Source organism: Pelobates fuscus, chromosome 12, assembly GCF_036172605.1.
Source record: "Pelobates fuscus isolate aPelFus1 chromosome 12, aPelFus1.pri, whole genome shotgun sequence".
In the NCBI taxonomy this organism is placed as follows: domain Eukaryota; kingdom Metazoa; phylum Chordata; class Amphibia; order Anura; family Pelobatidae; genus Pelobates; species Pelobates fuscus.
The window spans coordinates 89413860-89428898 of record NC_086328.1 but is presented as its reverse complement, the minus strand read 5'-3'; the positions used below and the strand labels follow the sequence as shown (position 1 = coordinate 89428898).

Genomic DNA, 15039 nt, shown 5'->3' with positions numbered 1-15039 from the left:
CAGTGTCCGTGTGGTTCTGTATGTCTGTGTTTGTCAATATGTCTGTCAGTGTGTGTTTCAGTATGTCCATCTGTCTGTATGTATATGTGCCGGTATGTCTGTCAGTGTATCTGTATGTCTGTGTGTGTGAGTCCGTCAGTGTCTGTGTGGTTCAGTATGTCTTTGTGTATGTGTGGTTCAGTATGGCTGTCTGTGTCAGTACGTCTGTCAGAATGTGTCTCTGTATCTGTATGTTGTCCATTTGTGTTTGTGTGTGTATCTGTATGTGTCAGTGTTTGTATCTGTATATCTGCATGTGTGTCAGGTTGTGTATCTGTGTGTCTGTGTGTGTGTCGGTGTATCTATATGAAGTCAGTGTGTGTACCTTTGTATCTGCATGCATGCCAGTGTTTGTATCTGTGTGTGTCTATGTGTGTGTCAGTGTATCTATATGTAGTCTGTGTGTACAGGGAGTGCAGAATTATTAGGCAAGTTGTATTTTTGAGGATTAATTTTATTATTGAACAACAACCATGTTCTCAATGAACCCAAAAAAACTCATTAATATCAAAGCTGAATATTTTTGGAAGTAGTTTTTAGTTTGTTTTTAGTTATAGCTATTTTAGGGGGATATCTGTGTGTGCAGGTGACTATTACTGTGCATAATTATTAGGCAACTTAACAAAAAACAAATATATACCCATTTCAATTATTTATTTTTACCAGTGAAACCAATATAACATCTCAACATTCACAAATATACATTTCTGACATTCAAAAACAAAACAAAAACAAATCAGTGACCAATATAGCCACCTTTCTTTGCAAGGACACTCAAAAGCCTGCCATCCATGGATTCTGTCAGTGTTTTGATCTGTTCACCATCAACATTGCGTGCATAAGCAACCACAGCCTCCCAGACACTGTTCAGAGAGGTGTACTGTTTTCCCTCCTTGTAAATCTCACATTTGATGATGGACCACAGGTTCTCAATGGGGTTCAGATCAGGTGAACAAGGAGGCCATGTCATTAGATTTTCTTCTTTTATACCCTTTCTTGCCAGCCACGCTGTGGAGTACTTGGACGCGTGTGATGGAGCATTGTCCTGCATGAAAATCATGTTTTTCTTGAAGGATGCAGACTTCTTCCTGTACCACTGCTTGAAGAAGGTGTCTTCCAGAAACTGGCAGTAGGACTGGGAGTTAAGCTTGACTCCATCCTCAACCCGAAAAGGCCCCACAAGCTCATCTTTGATGATACCAGCCGAAACCAGTACTCCACCTCCACCTTGCTGGCGTCTGAGTCGGACTGGAGCTCTCTGCCCTTTACCAATCCAGCCACGGGCCCATCCATCTGGCCCATCAACACTCACTCTCATTTCATCAGTCCATAAAACCTTAGAAAAATCTGATATTTCTTGGCCCAGTCTTGACATTTCAGCTTGTGTGTCTTGTTCAGTGGTGGTCGTCTTTCAGCCTTTCTTACCTTGGCCATGTCTCTGAGTATTGCACACCTTGTGCTTTTGGGCACTCCAGTGATGTTGCAGCTCTGAAATATGGCCAAACTGGTGGCAAGTGGCATCTTGGCAGCTGCATGCTTGACTTTTCTCAGTTCATGGGCAGTTATTTTGCGCCTTGGTTTTTCCACACGCTTCTTGCGACCCTGTTGACTATTTTGAATGAAACGCTTGATTGTTCGATGATCACGCTTCAGAAGCTTTGCAATTTTAAGAGTGCTGCATCCCTCTGCAAGATATCTCACTATTTTTGACTTTTCTGAGCCTGTCAAGTCCTTCTTTTGACCCACTTTGCCAAAGGAAAGGAAGTTGCCTAATAATTATGCACACCTGATATAGGGTTTTGATGTCATTAGACCACACCCCTTCTCATTACAGAGATGCACATCACCTAATATGCTTAAAGGACCACTCTAGTGCCAGGAAAACATACTCGTTTTCCTGGCACTAGAGTACCCTGAGGGTGCCCCCACCCTCAGGGACCCCCTCCCGCCGGGCTCTGGAGAGAGGAAGGGGTTAAACTTACCTCTTTTTCCAGCGCCGGGCGGGGAGCTTTCCTCCTCCTCTCCATCTTGATCGCGACGTCATCGGCTGAATTTACAATGCTTTCCTATGGACGCTTGCGTGCTCTCACTGTGATTTTCACAGTGAGAAGCACGCAAGCGCCTCTAGCGGCTGTCAATGAGACAGCCACTAGAGGATTTGGAGGCTGGATTAACCCTCATTATAAACATAGCAGTTTCTCTGAAACTGCTATGTTTATAAAAAAAAGGGTTAATCCTAGAGGTACCTGGCACCCAGACCACCTCATTAAGCTGAAGTCGTCTGGGTGCCTAGAGTGGTCCTTTAATTGGTAGTAGGCTTTCGAGCCTATACAGCTTGGAGTAAGACAACATAAAGAGGATGATGTGGTCAAAATACTAATTTGCCTAATAATTCTGCACTCCCTGTATCTGTATGTTCTTGTGTGTATCTATATGCGGTCAGTGTGTATCTGCGTGTGTGTGTCAGGTAGTGCATTTGTGCGTATCTATAGGTAGTGAGGGGGGCCCTAGTAAATGCTTGCCCAGGGTCCAATCCAAATTAAAGACGGCCCTGAGGTGACTTATATATCATTTTGTTCATAATAAATAGGGCTTTTCATCAAATATTTATATATAAACCTTATTCAATGGGAATACAATTTCTGCATGACATTGTAACTGTGAATGTTATAATAATGTTAGCCTTTACTGCAATAAAACACACATATTTGTATGCGGTGATGTCATGAGACTACTACGATGCCCCATAATTACAGGTTTTTATGGGGTTTTGGATAGTTACAAGGTCAAATATTGGGCTTTCCCCCTTTTCAGTTTATGCTCATTGAAATTTGCCAGATCAGTTTGCTGGGCCTGTGTTGCCTTTGAGACCGTATGGCAGCCAAGAAATGAAATGAAATTTGCAAAAGTAGACAACCATTTGCAGAAGTAGACATCCCATAGTATTCAAAATCGGCAGTCTTTTTTTTTAGTAGCCACTTTAGTAGTCACAAACCCTGGCCGAAATGAGCATTCATATTTATTTTTTTCCATTTTTCACACAAAAACTGCTCTTCCACTGAAGATATTGTCATATGTTTTACTGATCTAAAATACTTACCGTATTTTTCGCTCCATAAGACGCACTTTTTTCCCCTCAAAAGTGAGGGGAAATGTCTGTGCGTCTTATGGAGCGAATATGAAGCTTTACTTACCTGTCTTGTAGCGTTGGCCGGCAGCACAGGGCGCACCGCGGTAGTGGAACTTGAATTTCATGTTCCGGTTTCCGGCGGGACTGAAAGGAAGTGTGCACAAGCTGAGTGCGCACTTCCTTTCAGTCCCGCCGGCAACCGGAACATGAAATTCAAGTTCCACTACCGCGGTGCGCCCTGTGCTGCCGGCCAACGCTACAAGACAGGTAAGTAATTATGGGAAAAGGGGAGGGGGACAGTATGGGAGAGAAGAATATGGGGAGGGGGTTGAAGTCTATGGGGAGGGGGAGGGATGAAGTCTATGGGGAGGGGGGGAGATGAAGTCTATGGGGAGGGGGGGGATGAAGTCTATGGGGAGGGGGAGATGAAGTCTGTGGGGAGGGGGGGGAGATGAAGTCTGTGGGCAGGGGAGGAGATGAAGTCTGTGGGGAGGGGGGGGAGATGAAGTCTGTGGGGAGGGGGGGAGATGAAGTCTGTGGGGAGGGGGGGGAGATGAAGTCTGTGGGGAGGGGGGGGATGAAGTCTATGGGGAGGGGGTGAGTGAAGACTATGGGGAGGGGGTGAGTGAAGACTATGGGAGGGGGGGACACTATGGGACAGGGGAGAAAAAAAATGTTCTGTACAAACTGTCCCATAGTAAGAAACACTATGGGTCAGTTTATTCAGAATATTTTTTTTCTGGGTTTCTTCCTCTAAAAACTAGGTGCGTCTTATGGTGAGGTGCGTCTTATGGAGCGAAAAATACGGTATATTTGTTTTCATTGTTGTCTCAGAAGTACAACAGTGCCTCCCATGTACAGGTTTTATACATTTTTGGAAAGCTATAGGGTTAAATATAGGGCTTGTCCTTTTTTTTTTTTTATTCTTTATTTTGTTCACTCAGCAGGCAATAAAGAGAAAACAATACAATTTGTGGGCTGATGCCCATAGCGGTCACATACATTAACAAAAGCATTGTCACTGGCTGAGACATGGTGTCCCGCTGAGTAGGTTTTTGTTTTTAAATGGATACATGTTAGTCAACAAAGTATTTAACCATCAGTATGACCCCTTGGCCCCTTCATGTGGTTTACTCAAAATACTGCCCATGGGTTGAGGTGTCCCAGGGATCAGGGGTAACCCCCTCCAAGGTTTCATCAGAGTCGTTTAACGGATCTATCGTGTGGGGGGGGGAAGGGGTATTAGCGCCAGTGTGATCATGGACGCTACTAGCTCTGTGCGGGCCCTTCTCTGGTTTGGTTGGGAACTGGTGATCACACCGTGATGAACAGCGAATAAACAGCAACATAAAAATACTTAAAACTAAATATAAAGAAAAATTGTGAGACATAATGTCCTTCTAGCAAAATAACAAGGTTAAACATAATGTGCATAGTCACTGAGTGTTTCGGCGGGGTCTGTGGCATCCTGTAAATCGGAGTCTCTGCCTGCCTGTGATTGTCCCTCATGTTGTGTCGCCCGCTGGGTAGGCACGCCGGGATGATCTGGGCACAAACTCCTTTACTATAGTGGGGTCCAATCTGGTCAGGGCGGTTGTGGTTTCTGCTTGCGGCATTGTCAGGCCCAGTTAGGTGAGAGTCCAGTTCCTGTAGGCTTCTTGCCCGGTATGTGGTCCCTTGAAAGGTGAACGTTACAAGCCTCGGTGTACCCCAGCGGTACTGGATGTCTTGTTTTCTTAGGTGTTGCAGGCTTGGTTGTAGCCCTTTACGCCAGCTAAGTGTGCTCTTAGTTAGATCCGGGAACAGCTGTAAATGGGAGTCCTCAAACAGTAGTGGGGTTTTCCCCCTGCAGGCTACAAGGACAGTACCTTTGTCTTGGTGGGTTTGGAATCTTACAATGAGGTCAGCTGAGGCATTAGGGGGTGCTTTTGCCGGCTTGGGCAGGCGAAACCAGCCGTCTAGTTTCACCTGTTTGGCTTGTTTGGGTTGCAGCAACGTTGCCATGAGGCGCCGTATGTAGTGTGGGAGGTCATCATTCCCAATAGTGTCAGGGACCCCTCTGATTTTTAAGTTATTTCTTCGCCTGTGATCTTCTAAGGCCTCCACTTTGTCTGCTGTGTCTTGTTGCAGTTTGTGGAGTTCTGACATTCTCCGTTCCAGAGTGGTGAGTCGGCCGCCGTGGGCAGTGGCGTTGGTCTCCAAGGAGGTAAGCCGCGTGTTGGCCCTTTCCATAGCCTCTTTGAAGGCTGCCCTGTCGGCAGCTAAATCTTGTCTGAGGTCTGTAAACATTTTTTTTAGAAGGGCTGCAGTGACTGGTTCCCCTGCTGGGGATGCTTTGGTCGCCTTAGATTGGGTTGCTGTTGCGCCGTCCCCCAGGTCAGGATAAAAGTCTTCTGAGGAGTCAGAATACTCGGCTTCCCCCAGCGCCATTTTCTCCCATGCGGCCTTAGTTCGCCGATATCGTGGCTGAAAGGGGGCTTGTCGGGCCTCGGTATTTTGTTTTTCTTGCCCATTAGTGCTTCCCCCGCCAATCTGTAAGGTGTGGGGTGAGTAGGTGCCCAATCTCCGCCGATAGATCGGTTAAATTGCTTGTTTTGGCCCGGAGCTTTACACGATGCGTCCGTGCTGGTCCGTGGTTAGCTGAGTGCGCACTTCCTTTCAGTCCCGCCGGAAACCGGAACATGAAATTCAAGTTCCACTACCGCGGTGCGCCCTGTGCTGCCGGCCAACGCTACAAGACAGGTAAGTAATTATGGGAAAAGGGGAGGGGGACAGTATGGGAGAGAAGAATATGGGGAGGGGGTTGAAGTCTATGGGGAGGGGGAGGGATGAAGTCTATGGGGAGGGGGGGAGATGAAGTCTATGGGGAGGGGGGGGATGAAGTCTATGGGGAGGGGGAGATGAAGTCTGTGGGGAGGGGGGGGAGATGAAGTCTGTGGGCAGGGGAGGAGATGAAGTCTGTGGGGAGGGGGGGAGATGAAGTCTGTGGGGAGGGGGGGAGATGAAGTCTGTGGGGAGGGGGGGGGAGATGAAGTCTGTGGGGAGGGGGGGGATGAAGTCTATGGGGAGGGGGTGGGTGAAGACTATGGGGAGGGGGTGAGTGAAGACTATGGTAGGGGGGGACACTATGGGACAGGGGAGAAAAAAAATGTTCTGTACAAACTGTCCCATAGTAAGAAACACTATGGGTCAGTTTATTCAGAATATTTTTTTTCTGGGTTTCTTCCTCTAAAAACTAGGTGCGTCTTATGGTGAGGTGCGTCTTATGGAGCGAAAAATACGGTATATTTGTTTTCATTGTTGTCTCAGAAGTACAACAGTGCCTCCCATGTACAGGTTTTATACGTTTTTGGAAAGCTATAGGGTTAAATATAGGGCTTGTCCTTTTTTTTTTTTTTATTCTTTATTTTGTTCACTCAGCAGGCAATAAAGAGAAAACAATACAATTTGTGGGCTGATGCCCATAGCGGTCACATACATTAACAAAAGCATTGTCACTGGCTGAGACATGGTGTCCCGCTGAGTAGGTTTTTGTTTTTAAATGGATACATGTTAGTCAACAAAGTATTTAACCATCAGTATGACCCCTTGGCCCCTTCATGTGGTTTACTCAAAATACTGCCCATGGGTTGAGGTGTCCCAGGGATCAGGGGTAACCCCCTCCAAGGTTTCATCAGAGTCGTTTAACGGATCTATCGTGTGGGGGGGGGAGGGGGTATTAGCGCCAGTGTGATCGTGGACGCTACTAGCTCTGTGCGGGCCCTTCTCTGGTTTGGTTGGGAACTGGTGATCACACCGTGATGAACAGCGAATAAACAGCAACATAAAAATACTTAAAACTAAATATAAAGAAAAATTGTGAGACATAATGTCCTCCTAGCAAAATAACAAGGTTAAACATAATGTGCATAGTCACTGAGTGTTTCGGCGGGGTCTGTGGCATCCTGTAAATCGGAGTCTCTGCCTGCCTGTGATTGTCCCTCATGTTGTGTCGCCCGCTGGGTTGGCACGCCGGGATGATCTGGGCACAAACTCCTTTACTATAGTGGGGTCCAATCTGGTCAGGGCGGTTGTGGTTTCTGCTTGCGGCATTGTCAGGCCCAGTTAGGTGAGAGTCCAGTTCCTGTAGGCTTCTTGCCCGGTATGTGGTCCCTTGAAAGGTGAACGTTACAAGCCTCGGTGTACCCCAGCGGTACTGGATGTCTTGTTTTCTTAGGTGTTGCAGGCTTGGTTGTAGCCCTTTACGCCAGCTAAGTGTGCTCTTAGTTAGATCCGGGAACAGCTGTAAATGGGAGTCCTCAAACAGTAGTGGGGTTTTCCCCCTGCAGGCTGCAAGGACAGTACCTTTGTCTTGGTGGGTTTGGAATCTTACAATGAGGTCAGCTGAGGCGTTAGGGGGTGCTTTTGCCGGCTTGGGCAGGCGAAACCAGCCGTCTAGTTTCACCTGTTTGGCTTGTTTGGGTTGCAGCAACGTTGCCATGAGGCGCCGTATGTAGTGTGGGAGGTCATCATTCCCAATAGTGTCAGGGACCCCTCTGATTTTTAAGTTATTTCTTCGCCTGTGATCTTCTAAGGCCTCCACTTTGTCTGCTGTGTCTTGTTGCAGTTTGTGGAGTTCTGACATTCTCCGTTCCAGAGTGGTGAGTCGGCCGCCGTGGGCAGTGGCGTTGGTCTCCAAGGAGGTAAGCCGCGTGTTGGCCCTTTCCATAGCCTCTTTGAAGGCTGCCCTGTCGGCAGCTAAATCTTGTCTGAGGTCTGTAAACATTTTTTTTAGGAGGGCTGCAGTGACTGGTTCCCCTGCTGGGGATGCTTTGGTCGCCTTAGATTGGGTTGCTGTTGCGCCGTCCCCCAGGTCAGGATAAAAGTCTTCTGAGGAGTCAGAATACTCGGCTTCCCCCAGCACCATATTCTCCCATGCGGCCTTAGTTCGCCGATATCGTGGCTGAAAGGGGGCTTGTCGGGCCTCGGTATTTTGTTTTTCTTGCCCATTAGTGCTCCCCCGCCAATCTGTAAGGTGTGGGGTGAGTAGGTGCCCAATCTCCGCCGATAGAGCGGTTAAATTGCTTGTTTTGGCCCGGAGCTTTACACGATGCGTCCGTGCTGGTCCGTGGTTAGCTGGCTTGTCCTTTTTTTATTGAAATTTGCCATATTAGTTTGCTGAGCCTATGATGCCTTTGAAACATATGGCAGACCAGGAATGAGAATTACCCCCATAATGGTATACCGTATAACAGTGTGCCATGTTAAGTGATTTTAATTAATCCCTAACACCGACTATCTCACCCACCCCCAACTCCTACTCCCCCCACAGAAAATCCTACACCACACTCAAAAATGTAAATAATAATATTACTGATGGCAGAATAAAGAGTGTAATCAGCATTGAGAGGGTTACATTTATATTTTAACAGTTTTTTTCACAGTAACTCTGCCTCTCTCACCTCATAACAAAATGAGGAGAGGGGCAGAGACCAATATTTCAGCCAGTGTTAGAATTAATTTACGGAGACATGGCAATAGTGACGGGCTGTCACCACGATCACGTGACTTGCACCAATGGACAAGGAATGCAGTGGGACTGCCAGGGTTGTCAAAAAGGTTCCCTGATCATGACTGGAGCTATGCCACGCTAACAGTGTAAAAGCCTTCCTTTTGTAGGATGGCATAACATGCCTTAACTTCTAGAAGGGGTTAGGAAACCCAGTAGAACAAATACTAAAAGAATATGGATAATGAGGAATATCAACTAGAGAGCCACCTGCACAAAACTCATCTGCTGGAGGTACTACAAAAAACAAACACATAATACAAAAATGCCAGTAATATATTCCTTAAGAAATTCTTTATTTGGAGCAATATTGTGCTAATATGCTAAAAAGTGCAGGATATCATCAATCCTGCACAGAACTCTGAGCCCATGTGTTACAAACGAGGAAACCCATGAGTTCCGTCACAGTTATATATAATTTTGCTCCGGCACTGGTGCTTACCTTGCAGTTAAACAAATTTCTCCTTTAGGCTTCAATTGTCTTAAAGGGATACTATAGTCACCAGAACAACTACAGCTAAATGTAGTTGTGCTAGTATCTACAGCCTGTCCCTGCAGAAAAGGCAATGTTTACATTGCAGCCTAGGGACACCTTCAGTGGCCACTCCTCAGACGAAAACATTTTGATTGGCTGAGATCATCACCTCTGATGTTGTCAGACAATTAGGCAGATCAGGGGCAGAGCCAGCACCAGCAGCCTGGAATAAATTTAATATTTTACTATATTTAGGAGGGCAAGGGTTGGCCAGGGGAGTCAGAAATACGTGTTCTTGTTCCTAACCCTATAGTGTTCCTTGAATATCTGTCTCTGCAGAGAGACTGTAAGAGGTGTCATCGTCCTTGAACAAAAACAGCATCTTTTATAAGTTACATTTCATGGCTGTATATATGCACTCACTTTTACCTCGTACATGAACATGTGAGACAAAAACGTGAGTGCATGAATACAGTCATGAAATTTAAATTATAAAAGTTGATGTTGTTTAAGGGGTGAGATTGCACCTCTTACAGTCTCTCTGCAGAGAATAATATTGAGAGAATTGAAGCGTACAGGAGACATTTGGTCAAAGGACCACTAAATGCACCCAGACCACTTAATACTAATGTAGACGTCTGGGTGAAACTTGGTCATAGGACCAAACGTAGCTCCTTGGAAAGTATTGAATTCAATATGATCCTCATTCCCAGTGCTCTACAATGAGGAGCATTGGATTGGACATTGCTTGTGGAAGGAACAATGACATTACGGGAAACTGAGCTGGCAGCTCCACCAATGGAGATTTGGTCCTAGGAAAAGTTAAGTTAAAAGCTTTTTTCTTATTTTTTACTTTTCATACGGGGGGCCTGAATCTAGATAGGGACTATGGCATTATAGCTTTAAGAATAAAGGTTTGTATTTCTAACGCTATAGTGTTTCTTTAACTGCATGATGAACACCAGTGCTGGAACAAAAGGGTATACAATCAGGACAACTGGGACAACTTCCAAGATTTGGAACATGTGGGTTGTACGTTCTGTGCAGGACTGAGGATATTGAGGGAGGGAGACACTATAGGAAGATACAGTGCTAGGAAATCAACTTTGTTCTATAGTTTCCTTTTAAGCAGTCCTCAAAACATGACAGATACGTTTAAAACAAGGTCTGATTCTTCCACAGGAAAGGGTATTTAGACTGGAACACTATGCCACTATGCACTAAAAGACGGAACACTATGCCACTAAAATACGGAAATGAGAAAGAGCTGACATCTGTCAAACAGATTTTAGACTGTTACTTATAAAAGATGAACATCTCCCATTTGAGTTTTTCATAAAGAGAACATTTTTCAGAAAAAGAATACCTATATATTACATGGCAACCAAAATATATACTTGAGTCAACGTAGCATCCTATATATGGAGGCAATGCCTTGTTTTCCCCCCACTGTGCAGAATGAACGGAAAAGGCATCGTCCTGTGCAAAGCAAAATAGATGCAAGCTGACCACTGAAAGTATCTCAAATTGAATCAGTGAAATTATTTTCCCAGCACAATGCTGGGAAATAACTGGTGTACTTCAGCTATATCCCCAAAGAGTAAAACTTTGTTAATGTTTGCAGCTATGACTATAGAAAAAAAACGTGAAAAATATACATGCTTTAGCCTGTAAGTTCTCAGCAGGCTATGGGACATTAACCGTTTTAGTATTGTACTGAAGAGCAACATGGTGAGTGCAATACAATATAATCCAACCCGTGAAAATTAAATTTTAAAAATCCCATATTTGCAGAAAAAAAGATGGAAAGATTAGGCCAAACTGCAAAATATGTATAATACTAGTCAGGTATCATCACACATTAAGGGACAGAGCTCTGGTACCCTCTGGCCTATTTAATTAACACTCTCCACCTGACTAGTTGGTTCTCTAATTAGTATGGTTCTCCTCTATCCCCACACATATACTATGGAGGAACAGGGGAGACTATACACTTGTTTTACTTGGATTCAGTGGTGTGGAACCTAAGTTTTTTCCCCCTACCATATTGACCTAATGGTATTTATAGAGTCAATCAGTTTAGTGTGCGGGAATTGATTGTCTCTCTCTAATTCCATGGTAGGCATGCTGTAGTCTCACAGACAGCCACTAGAGGGACTTCCTGTCTTGAAGGCATCTTTTGGTCGCCTAAACGACGCTGGACGTCCTCACACTATGCATGAGGACTTCCAGCATCACCGGAATCCCCGGTGAATAATGCTTTTCTATGGGGAAATTCTAATGCGGGGACGGCCATTGCTGCAGATGCGCATTAGGTCTTCCCCGCTGGCGGACGTTGGCGGGGAGGAGAGTGGGCGGAGCTGAGCCAGCACCGAGGGACATCGGCACTGGACCCAGGTAAGTGACAGAAGGCATAGGGGCGTTTTGATAGAGGGAGAAGCTATAGTGTCAGGAAAATAAGTTTGTTTTCCTTGCACTATAGTTTCCCTTTAATCCACACTTTTTTCTTTATTTTCAGTGTCACAGAGGACAGCAGCACAGCTATCGATTGCAGCTGTTCAAAAACAGCAAGCTGTAGTGGTTATGGTGTTCAGAGTGTTCCTTTAAAACAAAATACAAGTATGTTTTCTATCTATAAAACCCCAACACCACTTACAATATAGCAAACGGCTATATCCAATAGAGCAATTTCAGTCTGGTAGGAAAAAACGAGTGAGGTGTTACTGCTAATAATGAGCTCTTTCCTCTCAGTGACGTTTTTTTTATTTTTACACAGGACACAGATCACCCTGGAGGATACAGCTAAAGTTCTGCTTTGTTTGCATGCAGAACGGAACCAGAGGCCATGTGTAGTAAAATGCATGTGCATCCGAGTTGGAGTAGTGGCATCCCAGCCTCCCTTAGAACATGTTAAGGGATGGAAAGACGGGAGAGCAATGGCGTAATCACTTCCACAGAAATTACTTAATCATCTGTGTGGACATTTCCTGGATGCAGCCTGTCTGTCGTGGATTTTAGCATGCCTTGAATATGATATTTAGAACTGAATGAAGGGCAATGGGAGATTAAGGGGAAGGCCAATCTATGTTTTCAAAATAATGATTTCCCCTTCATATGGAGAAAGATGATGTGCCAAACCAAACAAAGACAGGCCAAAGAACATGATAAGATTTTTTTTCTACTGTTTACAAAGGGGGAGCTGTGTATTTATTCTGATTTCAACTAAATAAAAATATTATAAAGACCTCAGATCTATTTTTATTATACAAGCCTAATGTATCTGTTGCATTGTACTCAGTCGTCAAATCTTTACATGTTTATCACAGCTTTCTAGAATCTCACTACAAATCTAGAATCAGAAGGCACAGCCCCAAGGTTCTGTATGATGTACATGCACCATCTTCTTTCCCTTGCTCCTGAATATGTTTTATGCACATGTATATGTTACTGGACTCCTGAGAACCCTGCATCACTTTATTTACTGCTCTCTTGTTCCTTGTTCTGTCTCCTGGCTCTTTTTTGCCCTTTGTCTTGCACCTTGCTCTTCTCTTGCACAGTAGTTTGCCCTCTGACTCTTGTCACTGCTATATACACAGGTCAGTCACCTGGCTTCTGTGTCTGTTTTCGCAGGTATAACATAATGTTTAGCCGATTTTATGCACAGATGTATCACATGTCTTCTTTTCTGTTTTGTGCGCAGGTGTATAACCTGGCTCTTTGATCTATTTTATGTACAGGTATACAACCTGGCTCTTTTATCTGTTTTACGCACAGGTATATAATCTAGATCCTTTATCTGTTTTATGCGCAGGTATATAACCTGGCTCTTTTATCTATTTTATGGACCAGTACATAATCTGGCTCCTTTATCTGTTTTATGCTCAGGTATATAATCTGGCTCCTTTATCTGTTTTATGCGCAGGTATATAACCTGGCTCTTTTATCTATTTTATGGACCAGTACATAATCTGGCTCCTTTATCTGTTTTATGCGCAGGTATATGATCTGGCTCCTTTATCTGTTTTATGCGCAGGTATAGAATCTGGCTCGTTTATCTGTTTTATGCGCAGGTATATAATCTGGCTCATTTATCTGTTTTATACGCAGGTATATAATCTGGCTCGTTTATCTGTTTTATGCGCAGGTATATAATCTGGCTCCTTTATCTGTTTTATGCACAGGTATATAATCTGGCTCTTTTATCTGTTTTATTTACGGCTATATAACTTGTCCCTTTTTTTCTGTTTTATGTACAGGTATATGGTATGGCTCCTTTATCTGATTTATGCTCAGGTATATAACCTGGTTCATTTACCTTTGTAATGTGCAGGTATATAACCTGGTTCATTTACCTTTGTAATGTGCAGGTATATAACCTGGTTCTTTTATCTTTTTAATGTATGGGTATATAGCCTGTTTGCTTTATCTGTTTTAAGAGCAGGTATATCAGCTGGCTCCTGTATCTTTATCAAAATGATAGGTGTAATCAATAAATAAGACACCAAACTGTATAGGTGAATAGGATATTAGCAGCATTTCATACCTCTAAACACTCTGAAATCTTCATCTCATATGGACAAAGGTGTGATTTGCCTAAATATTCCTTCCTAAGTGACGTTATCTATCTCCAGCTCATGCACAGATGCACATAGCGCATATGAAGGTTGTGGTAAAGGGTGCTGCAATATATCATAATACATAAAGTGTAAAGTGTTGTGAGTACACTAATGTCAATTGCGGAAACCATATTCAGGTTACTGATTATAGATGGCATTTGTTTTCTGGATTTTACTCAATTATGCTATGAAAAAAATCTATAAATCCTGATTTACTAAATAAATAATGACAATTTAACCACTTCCAAATAGTAAAGGAAGTTTCAATGGGTGGTATCATTATTGCAGTCGGAGAAGGGGGAGGGTGAATGAGCTCTCCTATTGATAAAAATAGTTTGAAATGTTTTAAATAACTATTTTAGAAATATATTATTTAACTCTACATACTGTAAGTGGGCATTATGCTCAAATGCAGACAGACATTCTTTATGTATTCAGTTGCCACTTTCAGTAAGCTGTACTGCGTGTAATGCCATCAGGGTCTTTACAAACATCTGTGAGCATTCACGGTGGGGAGTGGTAACCCAATACGCAGAGCTTGAACCAACAACTAGCCTATATAAATACAGATGGGTTAGGAAGCACCTTACTGGTCTTTGATTGCCTCACTTCCACACACCCCCAGCATAAGTGGGCATTGCAGAAGACATAATCCCACTTCCCCTACGGCATACTGTTGACGCATGGACGGTGCGTTATAAATAGATGGAGAGACACAGTGTAAAGTGTTAGAATTGCTGCGATAACGGCTAGTGGTTGGCGCGGGACTGACTAGAGGACGTCAGAATGCAGCACGACTGATGGAGAAACCAGAAGAGGGCAGGTATCGTGACATAAGCTGCGTATTTGACCATATTTATTCATCTATTTTGTCACACAGTATATGTGAAATAGAAAATTATTTTGGCTTTAATAATAATATTTCAGAACCCGTATGAAATATTGTAAGAGAAGGGATACTGTTTACAGTCTAAAGAATTTATTTTCACAAACAGTTCTTAACGAATAAATGAAAAATACAAATTGTGTACATTTATAGAAGTTAATCTAATATGAAATCTATACATAAATTGCTCCTCTATTATACAATTATTTGCTAGCTATGCACTCCATGTTTCAAATAAATGTTACGCTAATATTTCTGTTCAAACAAAAAGTACTTGGCAGTGAATGAGGTTAATAAATTATAACAGGCCTGCCATAACAGATCAGCTGAAAATACCCCAGGCGT

The 15039-nt window shown here is 43.7% G+C and overlaps 1 protein-coding gene across 4 annotated transcripts in view; it reads left to right on the top strand.

Moving 5' to 3' along the window:
- Positions 1–12525, top strand: part of CHRM1 (cholinergic receptor muscarinic 1) — a 124036-nt gene extending 111511 nt beyond the window's left edge. For all 4 annotated transcript variants that reach the window (XM_063438500.1, XM_063438503.1, XM_063438502.1 and 1 more), the window contains exon 3: positions 11969–12525. The gene's annotated coding sequence lies outside the window, so the exon portion shown is untranslated. The remainder of the gene's footprint in view (positions 1–11968) is intronic.
- Positions 12526–15039: the final 2514 nt, after the last annotated feature.